Raw genomic sequence first — 25,180 nt, forward strand, 5'->3', positions numbered from 1 at the left:
GGGTAATTGAGTGATCTCCTATTGGATATGTTGCTGAGAATGACTAATTACTTCTTTTAAGGAGGGTGGATCGGGTTCTGCAGCAGGGCACTATTTTACCATGAAAAAGAGGTATGATTTTAAGTTATTAGTAAGTGTAAATTTTATTTTTAAATCCACAGGGATGTTGCACATGTAGTGTAGAATAAATAGGTGCATAATTTGGGTACGTTATTTTCTATCGCCTAGATTTAGAGTTTTGTCGGTAAAGACCCGCGGTGCTAATGCTGCTTTTTTTTTCCCAGCGCACCCTTAAGACAAAGCTGGTATTTAGAGTTGTCTGAATGGCTGCGTTAGCCTCAGAAAAGGGAGCGTTGAGCATAATTTAGCTCCACTTCAACCCTCAATACCAGCGTTGCCTACGGTAGCGGTAAGCTGGAAAACGTGCTCATGCACGATATCCCCATAGGATACAATGGGGCTGAGCTGGCTGAAAACAAACCTAACACCTGCAAAAAAGCAGCGTTCAGCTCCTAACGCAGCCCCATTGTTTCCTATGGGGAAACACTCTCTACTGTAAGTCTACACCTAACACCCTAACATGAACCCAGAGTCTTAACACCCCTAACCTTACACTTATTAACCCCTAATCTGCCGCCCCCGCTATCGCTGACACCTACATTATATTATTAACCCCTAATCTGCCACTCCGGACACTGCCGCAACCTACATTACAGGTATGATCCCCTAATCTACTGCCCCTAACATCGCCGACACCTATATTATATTTATTACCCCCTAATCTGCCCCCCCCAATGTTGCCGCCACCTACCTACACTTATTAACCCCTATAAATTGCCCTACCCTATTCTAAATTACAAAGTAATCAGCTCTTTTACCAGCCCTTAAAAGGGCTTTTTGCGGGGCATTGCCCCAAAGTAATCAGCTGTTTCACCTGTAAATAAAAATACAACCCCCCCAACATTAAAACCCACCACCCACATACCCCTACTCTAACCCACCCAAACCCCCCTTAAATAAACCTAACACTAACCCCCTGAAGATCTCCCTACCTTGAGTCGTCTTCACCCAGCCGAGCCGAATTCTTCATCTAAGCGGAGCAAGAAGAGGTCCTCCATCCGGTAGAAGTCTTCATCCAAGCGGGGCAAGAAGAGGTCCTCCATCCGGTAGAAGTCTTCATCCAAGCAGGGCAAGAAGAGGTCCTCCATCCGGTAGAAGTCTTCATCCAAGCGGGGTCTTTTATCTTCATCCATCCGGAGCGGAGTGGAGCCATCTTCCATACAGCCGACGCGGAGCCATCCTCTTCTACCGACGGACTAACGACGAATGACGGTTCCTTTAAGGGACGTCATCCAAGATGGCGTCCCTCGAATTCCGATTGGCTGATAGGATTCTATCAGCCAATCGGAATAAAGGTAAGAAAAATCTGATTGGCTGATTCAATCAGCCAATCAGATTGAAGTTCAATCTGATTGGCTGATCCAATCAGCTAATTGGATTGACCTCGCATTCTATTGGCTGATCGGAACAGCCAATAGAATGCGAGGTCAATCCGAGGCTTAGATTAGGTGTAATTAGTTTAGGGGGCTTAGATTAGGTGTAATTAGTTTAAACTTCTTGTAAAAAAATTTTATTTTCTGTAATTTAGTGGGGGTTTTTTTTTTTTGTATTATAGATTAGTTTATTTAATTGTATTTTAGTTTAGCTAATTGTAGGTAATTTATTTAATTAATTTATTGATAATGTAGTGTTAGGTGTATTTGTAACTTAGGTTAGGATTTATTTTACAGGTAATTTTGTAATTATTTTAACTAGGTAGCTATTAAATAGTTATTAACTATTTAATAGCTATTGTACCTAGTTAAAATAAATACAAAGTTGCCTGTAAAATAAATATAAATCCTAAAATAGCTACAATGTAACTATTCGTTATATTGTAGCTATATTAGGGTTTATTTTATAGGTAAGTATTTAGTTTTAAATAGGAATAATTTATTTAATTATAGTAAATTTATTTAGATTAATTTAAATTATATTTCAGTTAGGGGGCTGTTAGGGTTAGACTTAGGTTTAGGGGTTTATAACTTTATTATAGTAGTGGCGATGTTGGGGGCGGCAGATTAGGGGTTAATAATTGTAGGTAGGTGGCGGTGATGTTAGGGAGGGCAGATTAGGGGTTAATAAAATTTATTATAGTGTTTGCGAGGCGGGAGTGAGGCGGTTTAGGGGTTAATACATTTATTATAGTGGCGGCGAGGTCCTGTCGGCAGATTAGGGGTTAATAAGTGTAGGTAGGTGGCGGCGACGTTGGGGGGGCAGATTAGGGGGTAATAAATATAATATAGGTGTCGGCGATGTTAGGGGCAGTAGATTAGGGGTTCATAGCTATAATGTAGGTTGCGGCGGTGTCTGGAGCGGAAGATTAAGGGTTAAAAAAGATTTATTATAGGGTTTGCGATGTGGGGGGGGCCTCGGTTTAGGGGTTCATAGGTAGTTTATGGGTGTTAGTGTACTTTGTAGCACGGTAGTTAAGAGCTTTATGTTCCCGCGTTAGCCCATAAAGCTCTTAACTACTGACTTTTTTTGACGGTTGGAGTCTTGTCGGTAGAGGCTCTACCGCTCACTTCTTCCAAGACTCATAATACCAGCGTTAGGCAAATCCCATAGAAAAGATAGGATACGCAATTGACGTAAGGGGATCTGCGGTAGCCTTGAGTCGCGGAAAGAAAGTGAGCAGTAGACCCTTTCCTGACTGACTCTAAATACCAGCGGGCGTGAAAAAGCAGCATTAGGACCCCTTAACGCTGCTTTTGATGGCTAACGCCAAACTCTAAATCTAGCCGTATACCTTTAATACATTATATTTGGACGTGTCCAAAAATTCATAAATTTGGTCTAAAGTCTCATATTTTCTATTAAAAACCCTTAACATTAAGATTAATCTAAACATCCTAGACGAACAAAACAGAGGGCACTTCATGTGCATATAAGTTTTCAAATGAACAGTGCGGTGTAATATGCATACAGGCTACTCACAATATGCAGCAGCTGATAGGCGTGTTCTGGAGACTCTCAGTGCTCCAGCTCAAAACATCAAAAGGATTTTCTTCATAAATGGAAAGAGTCCACAGCTGCATTCATTACTTTTGGGAAAAAAGATCCTGGCCACCAGGAGGAAGCAAAGACACCCCAGCCAAAGGCTTAAATATTCCTCCCACTTCCCTCATCCCCCAGTCATTCTTTGCCTTTCGTCCCAGGAGGTTGGCAGAGAAGTGTCAGAAGTTTGTTTTTGTCTCTTATGGAGGGTAGTACTATTCGACATGGGATGGGAGTTTTAAGTAAACCCCTCAGTCTCTCAGTGAGGACTTGGATGAAAGTTAGAGTCCGGAGATGCAGGAAGAGTCTTTCTGCGAAACCATCCTGACTCATTTTAACAACTCCACAAGCAATCTGTGTTGTCGAACTTCGCTTCGTTGCCGGTTTTCTTCTCTCAAGTCCATTGTGGAGGTGAGGCTACTATCCGTCAGACTTGAAAAGCCGTGTTCCTGTCCCACGATTCCAATAAGATCGTTTAATTTTACTTCTTCATGATTGTACTGTAACTCATTTGTTCCTACGAACTCACATGAAAAATACAGGGTCTCAGTGGGACTCCTTTAGTATCTTGGAATCAAGGGTTAATATTTCCTGAGAGGGATTATTGAACAGGGTTTTTTTAATCCTGTTTGTTATGTGATTCAGAGAAGTACAAGGAAAGGGGGGAAGGGGGGACAAGAAGGGGTTAAATAGTACTCATTCCTATTTAAATAGTAATACTGATAATGTTGAAAAATATTCCTGGCCGATAACTGGATACTTCGCCTTCAGGTGACAGGGATGGCCAGAATTGCGCTCCTAACCGGCTACACACTGAACACTATTGGAGTAAAACAAGGATATACTTTTAAAAGCAACACAGTCACACAAACGCGTTTCAGCCGAGATATGGCCTTTCTCAATGTGTATAGAAACTGACAAGCCAAGTGCTGCGTCCAAAACACTTTAAATACCCCATATGCACTTAAAACCGACCAATCACATCACGCATCCCCTTAAGGAGCCAATCCCTTCAGAGTGATATCACGGAGGACTGTACTGAGCATGACACCTCATTGGTTGTAAGTGTAACTACAACAGCCAATCAAAGGGGCCGTAATCTCGTACTTCTCCGTAATACCAATGAGAGCGGATGTCTGTTTTTTTTGGTCTAAGTGAGTTAAAGTATATCTTCGTATGTGTAAAAGTAAAAAGCAGCAATATTCTATAATACTCTGACATGCACTTTCGCACATGACCCATATAACTCCCTGAAAGAAGATATATAAAAAATATGCGCAGCTTACACGTACTGATCACTACCTTCATTATGGCTTGACCACATATTATAAATGAATGGAACAGCATGTATTCTTATAAATCTCTTTTGAGAGTTGGTCTAATGTCCTAAAGGGGCATTATATAGCATTTAGTAAGACGATAACACATTGTTGTATTTTCTACAAAAAAAATTGCCATTGTGATGATGCAAAGTGTCCATAACAGAAAGGCACTTTGCTGTTACCATTGTGATTGCTTTGTGATTCAATCTGCTTATGTGTAGTGTTAACTGGGCTCGTGGCTTTTGGAACATAACAGCCTTTTGAAATGACGCAACCTTATGGTCAGGCATGCTTTTTTTGGACTGTATGGTTCATCTTGTGACCGGGTGTGTTTATGTTCTGGTCTCCTATTTCCACATTCCTGACTGTGTGGCGATGGAGAAATCTAGTCCGCTGGTGTCTGGTTCATAGGAGATGGTGAGTGCCCCAGCCATTGTGGGTGTCAGGTGCCATTTAAACTGTTTTTTATATTTACTCCATTTTTTTGTATCTTTTATCCAGTAATGGAGGATGCTGATGCTGAGATTGTTCAACATTCTGATTCAGATTCTTCGTCCTGTGACGAATGCGAATTGGCCCCATTGACTTGTTCTTCAGGCCATTCTAGAGCGCCTTGTTTCTCGGGCTCGGGGATTCAGGGGACTGCTGAGCCATCCACCTCAGGGGGCCCTGTCCTCCGGGAGGCGAGTTCCCTACTTCTTCCTACTACTACATATTTGGGTAACCCAGGTTATGTGTTTTCCTCCTCGGAGGGTGAATTGTTCCCCCTGGAGGTTGTGGCATGGTTTCACTATTACACACTTTTGGCGCTTGTGTGTCTACAAAGTCCAGATGTTTTTTTGCGATTGTGTTCATGCCCGTTTGCCCCAGGTCTCTCAGCCACAGGAGGGCATGTGCAGTTCCCTGTGGGTGTTACTGTTCCTGAGTGTTGTGCCTTTCACTACAGGCTGGCTCGCCTTCGTGTTCTACTCAGACACATTTTTGAGCTGTTTGGGGACCCTATCCTTCTCGGTTCTGGGACTCATCAGTCTCCTCCTTCGAATGGCTCACCTATTTAGACATGGGGGGATGAAGTAATCTCCTTTAAGTCTTGCTATCGAGATCCTTCCCAGTTTTGTTGGAAGAACAGGGTTTCAGTTAGACTGGTCCTGTGGATCTTTCTGTTCTTATTGGGCGTTAACCCTCGGGTTGCCTGTCATTTTATTTTATCCGGTTATGATGAATTTTATTTTTCATACTATTTTTCCTGCGGGAACTTTCTCTGGGACCGAAACTCACTGTTTGCTTCTACAAACATGTTTCGGGACACATTAGTCCCATGTTTGTCTGTTTTTCTTCCTCCCTCTCTGAGGGTGGATTTAGCCAGCTTGGCAGTTATGACCCTGGTTTCAGGCTGGTACTGCTTGGGTTCAGATCTTCTGTCTCACGGCTTATTCAGACACGTGGCGCCTAATATACCTTGCTGGTCAGGTTGGGGTGCCGAATGCTCTTAACATTATTTATGTTTCTTGTTATTTGTTTTACAAGTTTCAGCTAAGCATTCTCAAGAGGACTTGCTTGTCTGTGCAGCTCTTGAGATTGTTTCAGTCCTAAATAGCCGTCTCTCTGGTGATTGGGTCAGTGAATTTTGCTGCATCACTCTCTGTTGTAGTGCCTCCTTTCCGCCGGTCGGGTGGTGTTGCTTTAGGAAATTGTCCTTTTTGGACTTGTTCCTTTAGTGGTTCTCTTCTTCATTGAGACATCTTGGATTTTGTCAGTTTCTCCTTGTGGATAGGTCATCTACGGGGGACTTGGATTCCCTTCAGGAGTTGGTTGTTCCTTTTTCGGGACATTAGACAGTGAGGTATTGTTGGGCTCTGGCTAGGGGTCCTTCCCCGGTGTTGGGAATGCTCTGCATCTCCTTCTTGGGATAGAAGAGATCCTAGTGATTTTCCACTCATATGGTTCAGGTATTGCCATCCAGGTGGCATCCAAACTCATGTTTTACTATTCTCTGACTTCGAATCTAAGGTGATGTGGAGGCATGATGTTGCTCTGTTCAGGTGACTTGTCCTCACTGCTCCCCTTGTGTCTGGAGCTCATGGCTAGCTGGACAGCTAGCTCAGCATACTAATGCTTTGTGACTACTCTGTACTGTAGCAAATAGAGAGTTGCTAGTTCGATCCCCGACGAGGTCTACTCAGCCTTTCCTCCTTTCGAGGTTGATAAAATGAGCAGTGCCTTGTGTCCCTTAAGGGGGATTAGCCGCACTTTTCAAGCACAAGCATGTTGCTTGGATGCCTGTTAGCTCTAGTGTCCTTTTATGGCCTTGGCTCTTTGGAGTGTTGGGCTCCTGCAAGGGGTGGTCTCTTCCCTTTGGGTTGGGACTTGCAAGGGCTTCTTGCTCTTGTTATCTGGGTTATTCTGGATTTTTCCCTGGGAGGTCTGTTTTTTTATATCAGACGAGGGATTTATGTTCCTGGAAGATTGTTTAATCTAAACATTGGTGGGGCCCAGGCTTCTTGTCCTGATCTTCCGGTTGTTGAGGATTTTGCTCAGTGTTTTCTCTTTGTGGAGCCTGCTGTGGGATGTTACCCAATGTTATGATCCTAGGACTGGCCTGGGGTTCCAGTTTCTGGGGCACTTTGTTCTGGCTTGTACCTTGTTCTGGCTGTTCTGTTTTACAACTTGGCCAGATTTACTGAGAGCCGGGGCTCCTTGGGGCTTGTCTTGTGCCAGACGATACGGTTCTCTTGGGACAGCCAACTAACATGACCTGATGGTGGGCTTTCCTGCCTAGCAAACGGAAGGTTTGCGGTTGCTCAGCTGTCACTTTTGCACCTGGTATGTGTGCTAGCATGATGGTGTTTTAAGGGGTTCTTCTGTGTTTGTCAGTGACGTGGCCTTGTGTCCTCTCGGTTCTTCCTACGACTTCTTGTCTTATGGGCAAGTGTTTATCGATGCTCTCCTTTTCAGGGGGGCTCGTTGTCCTCCTTTCTGAGGTGTGGTTTCTTTTTTAGGGGCCTCTCCTGTGTTCGGGAGGTTGGAACAGATGTTTTATCTGGTTCGGGGATTGGTCTGCTCTTTGAGTTGTTCCTTTCCATGTGGGGAGCTGCTGGCTCTACATTGAGACTTAGTCGGGTGGCTTGCTAGATCTCCTTGGGTCTAATGCCTGCTCGATTGTCTTTAGGTTGAAGTGGCTGTGTCCATTCTTCCACACTTTTGGGGGCCGGTCTTGGGGTTCCTTTCGGTTCCCTTGCTTTCAGATCTGCCGTTGCTTGGGCTGGTCCGGCTAGGTGTAGGATCTGAGATCTGTTGTTCATCCTCAGGTCTTGGGGGTGACAGTGGACTTTTTTTTTTTTAGAGGTTCTGTGCCTCTCCCCCTTTGAGATCTGTGAGTAGGCTTGGCGGCCTGGATTTCCTGGAGTGTGTCCTCTGTCTTGGAGGTTGGGCAATCTGCTATTTTGTTTGTCCGCTTCTTCCTTAAGGATAGTGTTTCTCTGTGTCTTCCTACAGATGGCAGCATGTTACTGGACTCAGATGTTTATTTCTGAGTTTGCTACTTTCTTTTTGCTCAGCCTCTGAGTTCTGATGTTTTGAGGACTTTGTCTTCAGCTGTCTTTTTCGGTGCTGTTGCACGATGTTTGGGAGATGTTTCTTCTCCTTGATGATGCCCGGTTGCTCCTTGTGGGTTGGGTGTCATCTCCCCTTGTTCTCGGATCCATTCGGGTCTCTGTGGACTTGGCCTTCCTTTGAAGGGGGTTTTTCCTTTATGGATTTTGCTGTACCTTTTGGGTATCCCTTTGGCTTACCCTTGTTCTCTTCCTTTTGGGGACTTTGGTACTGTACTAGTAAGGGTTGTGTGGGGACTGACTGCTGGGCGACGGTTCTCCTGGAGGAGTGTTGGCTCAGTGAAGTCTGCTTGCGGTCTCTAGTTAGGCTTTCAGACTACCTGTGGGTCAGTGTCCTTGGGGCCTTTTCCTTCTATTTTTTTTTTTTGCTCAGACGAAGCGGGGTTTGGTTGTGTTGTGGTTTTTTCAGGCCTGGTGCCCTCAGAATGGGCCGCCTATTGTACCCTCCTGTTTTTGCATTCAGTGTCCTCTATAGCTCGGGTATTGTTTTCCCAAAAGTAATGAATGCAGCTGTGGACTCTTTCCATTTATGAAGAAAAACTTAAATTATGTTTTTTTTTTGTTTAGTTTTTTTCAATTTATTTTTATTACACAGCCCCTAGGCTGTAGATAGTGTCCCAATCTTGGGATATTAATACATTCAAAGTAGTAAATGGTTTTCCATTTTCCTTTCCCATTCCCCCCCTCAACCCCCATCAATTTAAATTTAGACTTAGTGCACATTTGTGTTTATAAGAGTAAGGTATCAAATCAAACAATATCTCTATAATTTATGCAAAATATTTTCACATTTTTACATCCTTTTTTCTCTCTCTTCCCTTTCTCCTCCCCCCCCCCCCTACACCCCATCCCTCACTATTTTCGTCCTCTCCCCCCTCTCAAAACACAAAAAAAAAAAAAAAAAAAGGAGGGTACCAAACCCCAGGGGGAATCCTCTCCTCTCCCCTCAACCAACCCATGTAAGAGCTATCATGCTATCCTGTTATGTATTTTAATCTTTATAGAGTGAAGACTATTCACCTCTCAGATATGCATTTAACATGTATTCTGTTTGTAAGAAGGGGAATAGTATCTGTTTTTTGTTTTGATGTATCTAAAGTTTTTATATAACCTTTCCATTTTTTAAAGAACATTGCCAGGCGTTGAGCTGTATCCAATTGCGTGTCATATTGGTCAATAAGTAAGTGTGACCACAGCTTATGAGTAAGCTGCCTTACCGTAGGGTATTTCTTCTCTATCCACAAAGACAAAATACATTTCCTAGCTAACAGAAAGATCAAGGGTAAGATAGGACACTGCCTATTTAACCCAGTGTCCCAATCTAGAAAACAAATCATCTCTAACCCAATAGTGAATTTAAGGTTAAAAGTTGTTAATAGCCAATATTGTAACCTGCCCCAAAAGTTCCTAATACCAGGACAATCATAGAAATAATGATAAAAATCTGGGGCAGGTATTGAGCATTTGACACATTGATTACCAATCAACGTGTTCCAGCATGAAATACGTTTAGGGGTAAGATAGTCTTGGTGTAACATCCGAACCTGAGATTCTCTCAACTGGGAGGACAGGGTGACTTTTTTGGTCTTTTTTAAGCTGGTTTTAAAAATTGAGATAGTTGTATTTCCAATCCTCAATCTCCACTTGTCTAAGAGGGTCTCTTGCAGCTCTAATGCTGTCTTACGTAGAAGAATTTGATAGAGAAGTGTGATTGAATAATGACACCTTTTAAATGCAGCCTGTATACCCACAAAAGGTGAAGGGCTCCAGAAGTTCTCATTTTTATCTTTAAGACTATTGATATAATGTATTGTCTGTAAGTAAGCATAGAAGTGGGTGCGTGGTATATTAAATTGTTTACTCAATTCCTGAAAGGATTTCACTGTATGAGAAGGCTGATCCAAAAAGCAGCCAAGTACACTTAAGTCCTTGGTCTCCCATACACGAAAAGGCAAGGATTCTGTGCCTGTAGGAAAATCAAGATTTCCTATCAAAGGTATATATTTAGGATCATGTTGCAAACAGATCAAGTGTTTAAGAGATAGCTTCCAAGCTTGCAATGGGTCTTTGTATAAAATATTATTTTTTACCAATAATGGTAATTTATTCCTATTCAGGTAGGGGAGGCAGGAAGAGGGAGGAGGCACGCAGGCACTGTGCTACAGCTCAGTTGGGAAAGAGCTGGTCCACCTCCAACTAACTAAGACAAGCGATTTCCTAGGGGCCGTGTAAAGTTCCAGCGGCTACCGGATTCTGGCACCTTCTGCGTGCAGCTTGTTATTAACTCCAGCCTGCGCTGGGACCTTACAACTTCACCCGGCTCACTATACTGGTGACTGAGAGGCCTCTCACCCGGGCCTATCTGGGTAACAACAAAGTCAATTGACAGACCCTACTCCCTTAATCAGAGGCGACACTTACCTGATGCTTACCTGCTCACCTGATGTTTATGGTGGTCCCTTATCACCAGTCTGGTCTAAGCGGGCGGAGAACAGAGCTGGGAACAGCCTGGAACTGTATCACTTTACAAGAAGGGAGAGAAGCGATTCCAGGTTTCAGGTGACGCTTATTCACTAACCTACTTCTCATCTGTGGTCTCCTGCTGGCAGCCTGACTTGAACAAATGGTGTGTGGAGAGCGGAGCACGAAACCGCGTACAGCCTGGACCTGTATCGCTCCATGAGTTTACTGAGTGATTGCAGCCTTGCAGTGATGTAAACCGACATTGTACGCCTGTATGCTGGCCTGGTCGGGCGGAGTCTGGAGTCGGAGAGGTATACAGCCTGGCTCTGTGTTATCAAAGCCTGCACGCTGGGAGTCGGCCTGAGAGGCGGGAACACACATCTACTGAGCTTAGGATTACAAGCTCTGTGACGTATGATCATTGAGAGAGGAGTGAAGTAGCTCTAAGATTCTGATACATACAGCGACGGCTGCCTGCGCAACTGGCTTGTTTCTTGCTTTATTTTCCTGACCGGCAATACAGTGTAATATTGAAACTGGCTACAATTGTGACAATAAATGGTATTAAACATTAAACCGATATCCAAAAAAAAAAAAAAAGGAAACTAAACCTACTAAAAGCTCATTAAAGCCGCTTTAACAATTTGACAAAGACTGATAATCCGGTAAGATTGTTCTCTTGCTTGCCTTCTGCTTGCTTTTGACTGCTTTCGCCCTGTCTCTTCTTAATCGGTAGAATTCTACTAAAACTTTTACTAACACTTGGAAAGTCAGTTATGCTGAAAGACTACCTTTGTTTTTCCCTGCATTATTGTTAGTGATTTAAGACTGCCTATTAAAAGTTTTAAGGTTAATATTTCAATGGACCAATGCTGCATAAGCAAAAAGGAAAATGATTTAATCTGTATGTTGTCCCCTTTTTCTTTTTTTTTCTTGATATCTGTATAGTGTTTAACATTGATGCTAACTGCTGATATTAACCTGAATATTGTTCTAACCTATTTAATACTTCTAGGGACAATTTATATCTAGCTATATCTAGAAACTCTGATTCATCAGTTGAACGTATAAGTTATATATTGATATTAGAGTCTTCTGTGTTTGCTAGACGCTTTCTTTTTCGCTAATTGCTTAGGACTGCTTACTAATAAGACACAAGTTTATTTAAAAAGTCAATAACCTCCTGGAATTTAAGGTTTGATGGTACATATTTGCATATTGTTTCAACACTGGTGCCAATTGTTGACATTAACCTTAACAGTGTTTTAACACATGTAACATCTTAAGGGACAATCTATTGTCAGCAATACTTAAAAAGCCTGACTTATAAAGTATAAGTTATTCTGATACAAGAATCTTTTAAGACTTGCTCTTTGCTACACTACATGGATAAATTTATCACTAATTAAAAGCTAAACACACCAGTCATGCTACCTAAAATAAGAGACAGGAAGATCAGAATGAGTACTGACAACTCAGCAAATTTAACACCAATAGCTAATATGGTAGACAGACTGAAGAAACCCCAAGATATTGTGAAACAAATCTCTGACTTGATGATTCCGCAATTTCAACAGTTAAAAGCTGAAATATCAAATTAGACTAGTGAGGTTAAACGTTTTACATATAGGTTAAATGAGGCGGAACAACGCATATCAGACATAGAGGACACAAATGCTCAACAAGCAGTTACTATTCAGGACCAAGCGGCACAACTTGTAAATATCCAATATAAACTGAATGAACTCGAAGACCGTAACAGACGCAATAACGTCAGAGTAATAGGTTTACCTGAAACCCCAGATTTCCTCGATCTCATTCAGTTTATGTCAAGGACTCTACCTTTAGCTTTAGGCTTTGATTCTAACTATCTCCCGTTAGTAGTGGAAAGTGCCCACCGTATAGGTACCCCAAAAGGCCTAGCCGATGGTGTATTCAAGAGTAGGCCAGTAATCGTAAGGTACCTGAACTTCCAGGATAAGCTCAAAATCATGCAGTTATACAAAAAGAAAATCCCCTTTTCATTTCAAGACAAAACAATTTTATTATTTCAAGACTATTCGGCAGAAACAACTTTACAGCGTAAAGAAATGACGCCCCTTTGCACTAAACTTATTGCCAGCGGCATTAAGGCTACTGTTATCTATCCAGCCAAATTAAAAATACTCACGGAAAATGAGCCCATGATTATGAGTGATCCTGGGGAGGTCAGAGAATTTGCAACTAAAAAGGGTATTACTCATTAAAATAGTGTTAAAGCTTAAAAAGATGACTTACGCTGCCAAATTACAAAGTACAAATATGACTATGATTACCCCATGTAAATATGGTGTTAACCCAGAAAGGTTATTTGTTTGTTCTGTGTTTACCTTTTTTTTTTTTTTTTTTTTTTCCTCTCCCCCCCCCCCCCGTCCCATATTGACTGCTACCTATGCTTAATATTTTCCTGCATAACTAGATGATGCCTAAACTCAACCTGGCATCTTGGAATGTCGGTGGCATTACCTCACCCCAAAAACGGAAAAAAAATTATAGCACAATTAAAACGGTATAAAACAGACATAGGGCTCCATGTACTAAGAGGCGGGCGGACAGCTTCTTAACTCGCGAAGCTGTCCGCCCGCCTCCGCTACACACGGGCAGCGGATCTATTGATCCGCTTGCCCGTATGTACCATTACACACTCAGCGGAGTGTGTAATGCCCGCCCCTTCAGTCGCGCGACCAATCACGCGACTGAAGGGGCTGTCAATCACCGAGAGCGAGCGAGCTCTCGGTGATTTTGCTTCGCCACCTAAGAGGTGGCGTAGGGTGTAGGAAGCAGCGGTCTAATGACCGCTGCTTCTTACATTGCGGGAAGCAGGCTCGCATATGCGAACCTGCCCCGCAAAGGCTCCGGAGCAGCTTTCGCTGCTTCGTACATGGAGCCCATAGTCTTCTTACAGGAGACTCACCTGAGGGAAAAGGAACTAATAAAACTCAAAATAGGTTGGATAGGTGAAGTTCTAGGTTGGATAGGTGAAGTTCTAGGAACCCCATGTAAATGTAGGAAAAAGGGTGTGGCAATTCTTATTAATAAAAATTTACAATATAAGATATTGGACCTCATTCTAGACCCAGATGAAAGATATATGGTCTTGCAAATAATAATTGATGGCACACTCTTCAACTTATGTAATATTTATGCACCTAACAAATTAGAGCGATCATTCTGGGATAAACTTCAGACACTTCTCTTTACATCTTTAAATTTTGGAAGGCCTATCAGCAGATTAAAAAAGAAAGAGAAACCTTTCTAACTCAAAAAACAGCCGAAGAAGCTTTAAGAACTAGATTTTTTTTTTTATAGACATGGAGGGAAAGCTGGCAAATATCTGGCCGGTCTTACTAAAGCTAAAAAAAAAAAAAAACTATGATCGAAGCGCTCAACACACCAGCAGGTAGAATTTTTAAATCTAATGAAATTAATAATTTTGTCTTGCAATATTTTCAAGAACTTTACTCCAAAGATAAAATAGATCTAGTATCTAAACATAAATTCGGGCAAAAGATACAGACCCCAAAATTAGAAAAAGAACAACAGGAGGCTTTAAATGCTCGAATTACTCCTAATGAAGTAAATGAAGCAATCAAGAAAGCAGCACTGAACAAAGCTGCCGGCCCGGATCAGATCCCTATAGAACTATATAAAATCCTGTCAGATGAGATAGTTCATACACTTGTCTTACTTTTTAATAACTATTATTTTGAAGAAAATCCCTGCTCTAGATATTTTACAGCCTCACAAATTGTGTTGATTCCTAAAAAAGACAAAGACCCGGAACTGATAAATTCATATAGGCCAATCTCACTTTTAAACAGTGATTATAAAATCTTGATGAGTATTCTTGCTGAAAGGCTGAAGTTATTAATAGGCCCCCTTATACATAAGGACCAGGTGGGCTTTATGCCAGGTAGGAACGCGTCACGTAATATAAGGAGGCTTCAATTGATACTAAATACATTTTTCTCTGCTAGGAATGGAACTATGAAATCTATGGACGCTGCAATAATATCGATAGATGCAGAGAAGGCCTTCGACTCCATTTCCTGGGATCACCTGTTCGCAGCTCTACCTAGGTTTGGAGTCGAGGGTACCTGCCTTAAGTTCATCAAATTAATTTATAAAGCTTCAAATTCCTCTATACTGATTAATGATCTGCCCTCTGTTAACTTCCCGCTTTTTAAGGGCTCTAGACAGGGGTGACCACTCTCCCCATACCTGTTTAATCTGGCGCTCGAACCTTTACTAATATATAGAAGAAAAGAGATAGAGGGGATTAAATTGGGATCGAGGAAAATTGCAACTTTAGCTTATGCTGACGATTTATTGGTTTTGACAGCTAATACGGGTAAGAACATTGCACTACTGACACAGATCTTACAAGAATTTAGTCTATTTTCGGGATACAAAGTAAATATGTTAAAGTCAGAAATTTTCTGGTTGAAAAAACACAAGGATTCATACCAGACATACTGTTTTAAGGAAGCCAAAACCTCCTTTTCTCTTGATAAGTGTGTTCAGTCCACGGGTCATCCATTACTTATGGGATATATTCTCCTCCCCAACAGGAAGTTGCAAGAGGATCACCCAAGCAGAGCTGCTATATAGCTCCTCCCCTCACATGTCATATCCAGTCATTCTCTTGCAAGTCTCAACAAAGAAGGAGGTCGCGAGAGGAGATAGGAGTTTTTTACCTAATTATTCTTCAATCAAAAGTTTATTATTTTAAAATGGCACCGGAGTGTGCTGTTTTTTTCTCTCAGGCAGTATTTAGAAGAAGAATCTGCCTGCGTTTTTCTATGATCTTAGCAGACGTAACTAAGATCCACTGGCTGTTCTCACACATTCTGAGGAGTGGGGTAACTTCAGAAAAGGGAATAGCATGCGGGGTCCCCCGCAAATGAGGTATGTGCAGTAATATTTTCTAGGAATGGAATTGACTAAGAAAACACTGCTGTTACCCATATGATGTAAGTACAGCCTTTAATGCAGTAGTAGTGACTGGTATCAGGCTGATAAATGTATGCGCAGTTATTTTCTAGGGACTAGAATTTGACTGAGAAAATACTGTTAATACTGAAATAAATGTATGAGCCTTAACTGCAGTAGAAGCGACTGGTAGCAGGCTTAGTGATAACTTTGCATAACACTGGAAAGTTGTTTTTAAAACGTTTACTGGCATGTTATTCGTTTTGTGAGGTACTTTGGTGATAAATCTTTTTGGGCATGATTTTTTTCCATATGGCTAACGTGTATTTTTGCATAGAAACCGTTGTAACAGGTCTCCCACTGTTGTAATATGAGTGGGAGGGGCCTTTTTTAGCACCTTGTTGCACAGTTAAAATTCTTGCACAGTCTTCCTGCTTCTTCCTCCTTGATCCAGGACGTCTACAGAGAGCTCAGGGGTCTTCAAAATTCATTTTTGAGGGAGGTAATCAGTCACAGCAGACCTGTGACAGTGTGTTTGACTGTGATAAAAGCGTTTTTTTCAATTGCTTGTAAATTTATTGACAGATTTTTTCCAAGCTTGCTAGCCTTTATTGCTAGTCTGTTTAAACATGTCTGATACAGATGAATCTACTTGTTCATTATGTTTAAAAGCCAATGTGGAGCCCAATAGAAATATGTGTACCAATTGTATTGATGTTACTTTAAATAAAAGTCAGTCTTTACCGGTAAAGAAATTATCACCAGACAACGAGGGGGAAGTTATGCCGCCTAACTCTCCTCACGTGTCAGTACCTTCGCCTCCCGCTCAGGAGGTGCGTGACATTGTGGTGCCAAGTACATCAAGGCCCTTACAAATCACTTTGCATGATATGGCTAATGTTATGAAAGAAGTATTATCTAATTTGCCTGAGTTAAGAGGCAAGCGCGATAGCTCTGGGTTTAGGACAGAGCGCGCCTATGACACGAGAGCCATGTCCGATACTGCGTCACAATTTGCAGAACATGAGGACGGAGAGCTTCATTCTGTGGGTGACAGATCTGATCCGGGGAGACCGGATTCAGAAATTTCAAATTTTAAATTTAAGCTTGAGAACCTCCGTGTATTACTAGGGGAGGTGTTAGCGGCTCTGAACGATTGCGACACGGTTGCAATCCCAGAGAAATTATGTAGGCTGGATATATACTATGCGGTACCGGTGTGTACTGACGTTTTTCCTATACCTAAAATGCTTACAGAGATTATTTGCAAGGAGTGGGATAGACCCGGTGTGCCCTTTTCCCCTCCTCCGATATTTAGAAAAATGTTCCCAATAGACGCCACCACACGAGACTTATGGCAGACGGTTCCTAAGGTGGAGGGAGCAGTTTCTACTTTAGCCAAGCGTACCACTATCCCGGTGGAGGATAGTTGTGCTTTCTCAGATCCAATGGATAAAAAATTAGAAGGTTACCTTAAGAAAATGTTTGTTCAACAAGGTTTTATATTACAGCCCCTTGCATGCATTGCGCCCGTCACTGCTGCAGCGGCATTCTGGTTTGAGTCTCTGGAAGAGGCTATTCGCACAGCACCATTGGATGAGATAATGAACAAGCTTAAAGCCCTTAAGCTAGCTAATGCATTTATTTCGGATGCCGTTGTGCATTTAACCAAACTAACGGCTAAGAACTCCAGATTCGCCATCCAGGCGCGCAGAGCGCTATGGCTTAAATCCTGGTCAGCAGATGTAACTTCTAAATCTAAATTGCTTAATATTCCTTTCAAAGGGCAAACCTTATTCGGGCCCGGCTTGAAAGAAATTATTGCTGACATTACTGGAGGTAAGGGTCACACCCTTCCTCAGGACAGGGCCAAATCAAAAGCCAAACAGTCTAATTTTCGTGCCTTTCGTAATTTCAAGGCAGGAGCAGCATCAACTTCCTCCGCTCCAAAACAGGAAGGGACTGCTACTCGTTACAGACAGGTTTGGAAAACCTACTTCTGCCCTAAGACAGCATGAAGAAAGGGCCCCCTATCCGGAAACGGATCTAGTGGGGGGCAGACTTTCTCTCTTCGTCCCAGGCCTGGGCAAGAGATGTCCAGGATCCCTGGGCGTTGGAGATCATATCTCAGGGATACCTTCTGGACTTCAAAACTTCTCCTCCACAAGGGAGATTTCATCTGTCAAGGTTATCAACAAACCTAATAAAGAAAGAGGCATTTCTACGATGTGTACAAGACCTCTTAGTAATGGGAGTGATCCACCCGGTTCCGCGGACGGAACAAAGGCAAGGTTTTTACTCAAATCTGTTTGTGGTTCCCAAAAAAGAGGGAACCTTCAGGCCAATCTTGGACCTGAAGATCTTAAACAAATTCCTAAGGGTTCCATCATTCAAAATGGAAACTATTCGAACCATCCTACCCATGATCCAAGAGGGTCAGTATATGACCACAGTGGACTTAAAGGATGCCTACCTTCACATACCGATTCACAAGGATCATTATTACCTAAGGTTTGCCTTTCTAGACAGGCATTACCAGTTTGTAGCTCTTCCCTTCGGGTTGGCCCCGAGAATTTTTACAAAGGTTCTGGGCTCGCTTCTGGCAGTACTAAGACCGCGAGGCATAGCGGTGGCTCCGTACCTAGACGACATCCTGATACAAGCGTCAACTTTTCAAAATGCAAAGTCTCATACAGAGATAGTTCTAGCATTTCTAAGGTCGCATGGGTGGAAAGTGAACATGGAAAAGAGTTCTCTGTTCCCACTCACAAGGGTTCCCTTTCTAGGACTCTTATAGATTCTGTAGAGATGAAGATTTACCTGACGGAGTCCAGGTTATCAAAAATCCTAAATTCTTGCCGTGTCCTTCATTCCATTCCCAGCCCATCAGTAGCTCAGTGCATGGAAGTAATCGGCTTAATGGTCGCGGCAATGGACATAGTGCCATTTGCGCGCCTACATCTCAGACCGCTGCAACTATGCATGCTAAGTCAGTGGAATGGGGATTACTCAGATCTGTCCCCTTTACTAAGTCTGGACCAGGAGGCCAGAGATTCTCTTCTCTGGTGGTTGTCGCGGGTTCATCTGTCCAAAGGAATGACTTTTCGCAGACCAGATTGGACGATTGTAACAACAGATGCCAGCCTACTAGGCTGGGGTGCAGTCTGGAACTCCCTGAAGGCTCAGGGATCGTGGACTCAGGAGGAGAAACTCCTCCCAATAAACATTCTGGAATTAAGAGCAATATTCAATGCTCTTCTAGCTTGGCCTCAGTTAGCAACACTGAGGTTCATAAGATTTCAGTTGGACAACATCACGACTGTGGCTTACATCAATCATCAAGGGGGAACCAGGAGTTCCCTAGCGATGTTGGAAGTCTCGAAGATAATTCACTGGGCAGAGTCGCACTCTTGTCACCTGTCAGCGATCTACATCCCAGGCGTGGAGAACTGGGAGGCGGACTTTCTAAGTCGCCAGACCTTTCATCCGGGGGAGTGGGAACTTCACCCGGAGGTGTTTGCTCAACTGATCCTTCGTTGGGGCGAACCGGAGCTGGATCTCATGGCATCTCGCCAGAACGCCAAGCTTCCTTGTTACGGATCCAGGTCCAGGGACCCGGGAGCGGTGCTGGTAGATGCACTAGCAGCCCCTTGGGTTTTCAACATGGCTTATGTGTTTCCACCATTTCCGTTGCTACCTCGACTGATTGCCAGGATCAAACAGGAGAGAGCATCGGTGATTCTGATAGCGCCTGCGTGGCCACGCAGGACCTGGTATGCAGACCTAGTGGATATGTCGTCCTGTCCACCATGGTCTCTGCCTCTGAGGCAGGACCTTCTAATTCAGGGTCCTTTCAACCATCCAAGCCTAATTTCTCTGAGGCTGACTGCATGGAGATTGAACGCTTGATTCTATCAAAGCGTGGTTTTTCGGAGTCGGTTATTGATACGTTAATACAGGCTCGGAAACCTGTTACCAGAAAAATTTACCATAAGATATGGCGTAAATATTTATATTGGTGTGAATCCAAGAGTTACTCATGGAGTAAGGTTAGGATTCCTAGGATATTGGCTTTTCTACAAGAAGGTTTAGAAAAGGGTTTATCCGCTAGTTCGTTAAAAGGACAGCTTTCTGCTCTGTCTATTCTTTTACACAAACGTCTGGCAGAGAATCCAGACGTCCAGGCTTTTTGTCAGGCTTTGGCTAGGATTAAGCCTGTGTTTAAAACTGTTGCTCCTCCGTGGAGCTTAAACTTGGTTCTTAAAGTTCTGCAGGGTGTTCCGTTTGAACCCCTTCATTCCATTGATATTAAGCTTTTATCTTAGAAAGTTCTGTTTTTGATGGCTATTTCCTCTGCTCGAAGAGTCTCTGAGTTATCTGCCTTACATTGCGATTCTCCTTATCTGATTTTTCATTCAGACAAGGTAGTTCTGCGTACTAAACCTGGATTTTTACCTAAGGTTGTTTCTAACAGGAATATCAATCAAGAGATTGTTGTTCCTTCATTATTTCCTAATCCTTCTTCAAAGAAGGAACGTCTTTTGCATAATCTGGACGTAGTCCGTGCCCTGAAGTTCTACTTACAGGCAACTAAAGATTTTCGGCAAACTTCTTCTCTGTTTGTTGTTTATTCTGGTCAGAGGAGAGGTCAAAAGGCTTCGGCCACCTCTCTCTCTTTTTGGCTTCGTAGCATAATACGTTTAGCCTATGAGACTGCTGGACAGCAGCCTCCTGAAAGAATTACAGCTCATTCCACTAGAGCTGTGGCTTCTACCTGGGCCTTTAAGAATGAGGCCTCTGTTGAACAGATTTGCAAGGCTGCAACTTTGACACAAATTTGACACTTTTGCTTCTTCGGAGGCTGTTTTTGGGAGAAAGGTTCTACAGGCAGTGGTTCCTTCTGTTTAATGTTCCTGCCTTGTCCCTCCCATCATCCGTGTACTTTAGCTTTGGTATTGGTATCCCATAAGTAATGGATGACCCGTGGACTGAACACACTTAACAAGAGAAAACATAATTTATGCTTACCTGATAAATTTATTTCTCTTGTAGTGTGTTCAGTCCACGGCCCGCCCTGTCTTTTTTGAGGCAGTTCTAAATTTTAATTTAAACTCCAGTCACCACTGCACCCTATAGTTTTTCCTTTCTCGTCTTGTTTCGGTCGAATGACTGGATATGACATGTGAGGGGAGGAGCTATATAGCAGCTCTGCTTGGGTGATCCTCTTGCAACTTCCTGTTGGGGAGGAGAATATATCCCATAAGTAATGGATGACCCGTGGACTGAACACACTACAAGAGAAATAAATTTATCAGGTAAGCATAAATTATGTTTCTATATTTGGGGATTAGACTGTCTAATGATAGCAATGAATGGTATGAATTAAATTATAGGCCAATTCTCGCCAAAATCAAAATTGATCTAGCTAACTGGTCCAAATTCCAACTAACGCTATCAGGTAAAATTAATTTAGTTAAAATGGTAATTTTCCCCAAACTTCTTTATTTGATGCAAAACCTCCCAATTATAATAAAACAAACAGATTTAAAATTAAACAGATATTTATACAGTTTTTTTGGATGGGAAAAAGGAAGGCTATTGCGCTTAATAAACTGTCACTGCCCAGACTTGATGGGGGACTAGCGCTACCAGATATTGAGATCTATAATTTGGTGTGCATCTCAAAAGTAGCACTAGATTGGCTAGCAGGACTAGATTATTATGCAGACATACCATCGGAAGAAACTTTAGTGCACCCATATTCTTTGAAGGCATTACTACATTGTGATCTTGACAAATGCCCAATTAAAATTAAACAGATTCCAGTTATTTATAATGTAATACAGGCATGGCACAAAATACTAAAAAAGTTACACATCTCCTATAAATTTTCCAAATACCTAACTATAACAGGTAACCCTAATTTTACCCCAGCACTTAAATCCAAATCCTTTAATAATTGGGTACAAAGGGGATTAATATATATAGGTCAGTTAAGAGACAAGGGTATGGGAGCATGTCGATCAATGCAGGATTTAATCCAAGAATTTGGGATCCCTAACAAGGATTTTCTTTCCTTTTTTCAGTCACGACACCTCCTTCAGGCCCTCTCTCAGGACCTGCGGGAGGAGCAGACATTTGAAATTGTGGAACCTGCAATAATTCTTTTTAAAGCAGGGAAATATAACATAACTACATTATATAAAATAATTATGAACTGGAAAGGAAAGGACAATGTTAAAAAAATTGCAGAATGGTGGAAGGTCCCAATTGAAACTATACACAAAAGTTTTAGGCTGGCAGATGCAACCACACTTTCCACTTTATGGAGAGAATCCCATACTAAAATTATTAATCATACATATATAACACCTGGTATAAAAGCATTATGGGATAGTACAGGTACATCATGCCCCAAATGCAGACTCCTTAAAGCAGACCTTAAACATTGTTTTTGGGCCTGCCCTAAGGTTAGGAAATTCTGGCACAAGGTTAACTATTGGCTTAACAAAATTAATAATATCCAATATCAATTGAAGGAGGAACACATTTTTTTTTATAGATGTTAACAAAGAAGCCCTACATAAAAATACCTTACATTTAAACACTGTAATAATGGCAGGCAGACTACTGATTCTTAAATACTGGAAATCTAATCTGACAGAACTCAGACATAAACTTAAAAACCAACTTATAATGGGACAGATGGACACTTCAATAAATACAGAATCACAAATTAAACATTTTCTGATCAAATGGGGCAATGTAATTAAAAACTTTCCCAAAGAAATTCAGTTGTTGATAATCCTACCCTTTCGAGGCACAGAGACTATAGAAATGGCCATAGCAAATAAAGAATTCCCAGATTTATAGACAGAGTCGTATTGGACTGTCCGTAAGATGGGATAGGGGGAAACAAAATTAAACTAAACTTTCTTTTTTTTTTCTCCCCCTTTCTGTCTTGTGAAAAACTGTATTATTATATTTTGATTACGAATTCAAGATAATAATCAATGAGCAAAATGTGATTATAGGCATTATTATTTGATTGATCAGAAGCCGTTTCATTGGATGTGGCTTCTTGGTTTGAGTTATCACTCTTTGCAGCTAGATGACTCTACATATATTAAGAAACACTTTAAGAGAGAGAAGTTTGTAGAGACCAAATAAGTAACTACACAAAAGACAGGGATATCAGCATTTTCATTTTAATTGGTTAAAATAACCTTAACATACATCCCTATCAGGGAAAATACAAAACGATGCAGCACAGTTCCTGCAAGCCTATACCAGACAGAGACCCTGATACTGGCTTTACATGGGAACCACATACAGAAATGCACAGAAAGCTAAGGTCACACAGTCCTAGGACATCAAATTCGCAACATTCACTCATTCAGTCAGCAATAGGCTAGAATCAACAAACAACACCTCTAACAGAGGATGGCAGTGCAATACCTGCACTAATCGGCTAGCATGTTAATCATTGAGGATCTATGTTTGCTAAAACAGATAGTGAACACAACTATATTAAATAGTTCTAAAGAATATTGTGAACATATATGCTTAGGATGTTAAGTGCATCGATAAATTATGACTGAAAGATGGTAATTGAAACCTAGTGGGAAACCAAGCAACACCTATTTCAGAGGGCACCCCTAACATCTAGGAAGGATATGGTGTCTTGAAATTTACCATTTAGGATCTATGCTTGGTCTTCCTAATATCAAGGTGACAATCTTACCAAATTGAATTGACGAATACAGTCAAATGTCAGAATTATTGCAAGGAAACAAAAGTGATGTATACATATATTGTAATACACATATTAAACCACATGTTAAGTAATGGAATGTATATCCTCCGAACTTGTAATATAAATTTTACGCACTGTCCAGAGTAAAGGTATCACATATGCCTGATCACCAAGTGCCATTTCATTACTTTCTCAGAGGGGTAAAATTCCTTCCCTCTATTGCAGTGTAAACATGGTAATTCTTGAGGCCATCCTCTCAAGCAAAGAAGCAGCAATCATGTATCCAAAACCGCTTGGTTAGGCTTGTGAACTGTCAAACTTAGTTACCAAATGTTTCCATTCTTTTGCGAACTTTGTTTGTTCCAGGGCTGAGAGGCCGGCTCCGTGCACGTCACTGCCGACACGCGTTTCACCCCCACGTGACCACTACGTCAAGGGGTTTCCTCAGGGCGAACAAATTCTATTAATATCAATAACTATTTAATATAGTTGTGTTCACTATCTGTTTTAGCAAACATAGATCCTCAATGATTAACATGTTGGCCAATTAGTGCAGGTATTGCACTGCCATCCTCTGTTAGAGGTGTTGTTTGTTGATTCTAGCCTATTGCTGACTGAATGAGTGAATGTTGCGAATTTGTGCTGCACCGTTTTGTATTTTCCCTGATAGGGATGTATGTTAAGGTTATTTTAACCAATTAAAATGAAAATCCTGATATCCCTGTCTTTTGTGTAGTTACTTATTTGGTCTCTACAAACTTCTCTCTCTTAAAGTGTTTCTTAATATATATTTCAAGGGTCTGCATTTTCAATCCTCTAAACAGGTTCAGCTGTGTCTAAATTAAGGGCTCAGCGCAATTCAAATAACAGCCTACTCCCCTCATCCTTTCTAATAAATTTCTAACTCTACATATATGTTTTGTTTTCATATATTTATATGTATCTGTATTTTTTTTTGTGTGTGTTGAATTTAAATAAATATATTAAAAGGATATATTAATATCCCCCAGAACTGCTTGTTCTAAATGTTTATGATAAAAGTGTGCAGTATTAAGCTGCCAATCAAGTACTAATCTAAGAACTGCCCAGTTATAGAATCTGAAATCTGGTAATCCCAGCCCGTCATCAGAGTATGAAAGACAGAGTTTTCCCGCAGCTATGAGTGTTTTTTTTTTTTCCAAAGAAAGTGTTTAATAGCTCGATTATGTGATAAGAGATCTTCTCTGTGAATTAAAGGGCCATGATACCCACATTTTTTCTTTCATGATTTAGAAAGAGAATGCATTTTTAAACATATTTCTAATTTACTTCTATTATGTAATTTGTTTTATTCTCTTGATATTCATTGCTGAAAAGCATATCTAGATATGCTCAGTAGCTGCTGATTGGTTGCTGCACATAGAAGCCTCATGTGATTAGCTCACCCATGTGCATTGCTTTTTCTTCAAATTAGGATATCTAAAAAATGAAGCAAAATAAATAATAGAATTAAATTGTAATGTTGTTTAAATTTGTATGTTCTATCTGAATCATGAAAGAAAGATTTTGGGTTTAGTGGCCCTTTAAAAAAGGTAACATAAATAAAGTGTATAAAATTTGTGGTAGTGTAACCATCTTAATTAAATTAATACGACCTGATAGGGATAGTGGCAATAAAGACCAACTATCAAGCTGCTGAGAGGCCTGTATACATTGTCTATTAATATTAAGCTGATAGAGGTGATTGGGATTCTGGTGAAGAAGAATACCTAAATAGGTTAAAGATGAAGTAACCACTTTAAATGGATATATTGTTCTACTATTTGGCCCTTTACTTAACCATAATATTTCAGATTTTGATATATTTATTTTATAGCCTGAGAAAGTACCAAATTTTTCTATAATATTAAGAATTTTGGGAATGGAATTTACGGGATCATCTACAAAGAGCAGCATATCATCTGCATAGAGTGCTATGTGAT

General features: G+C 41.3%; 1 protein-coding gene across 2 annotated transcripts in view; it reads left to right on the top strand.

Moving 5' to 3' along the window:
* Positions 1–25,180, top strand: part of LOC128650033 (microsomal glutathione S-transferase 2-like) — a 141,611-nt gene that overhangs the window by 109,548 nt on the left and 6,883 nt on the right. The window lies entirely within an intron of this gene.

The sequence above is a fragment of the Bombina bombina genome, chromosome 2 (genome assembly GCF_027579735.1).
Source record: "Bombina bombina isolate aBomBom1 chromosome 2, aBomBom1.pri, whole genome shotgun sequence".
NCBI classification, from domain to species: domain Eukaryota; kingdom Metazoa; phylum Chordata; class Amphibia; order Anura; family Bombinatoridae; genus Bombina; species Bombina bombina.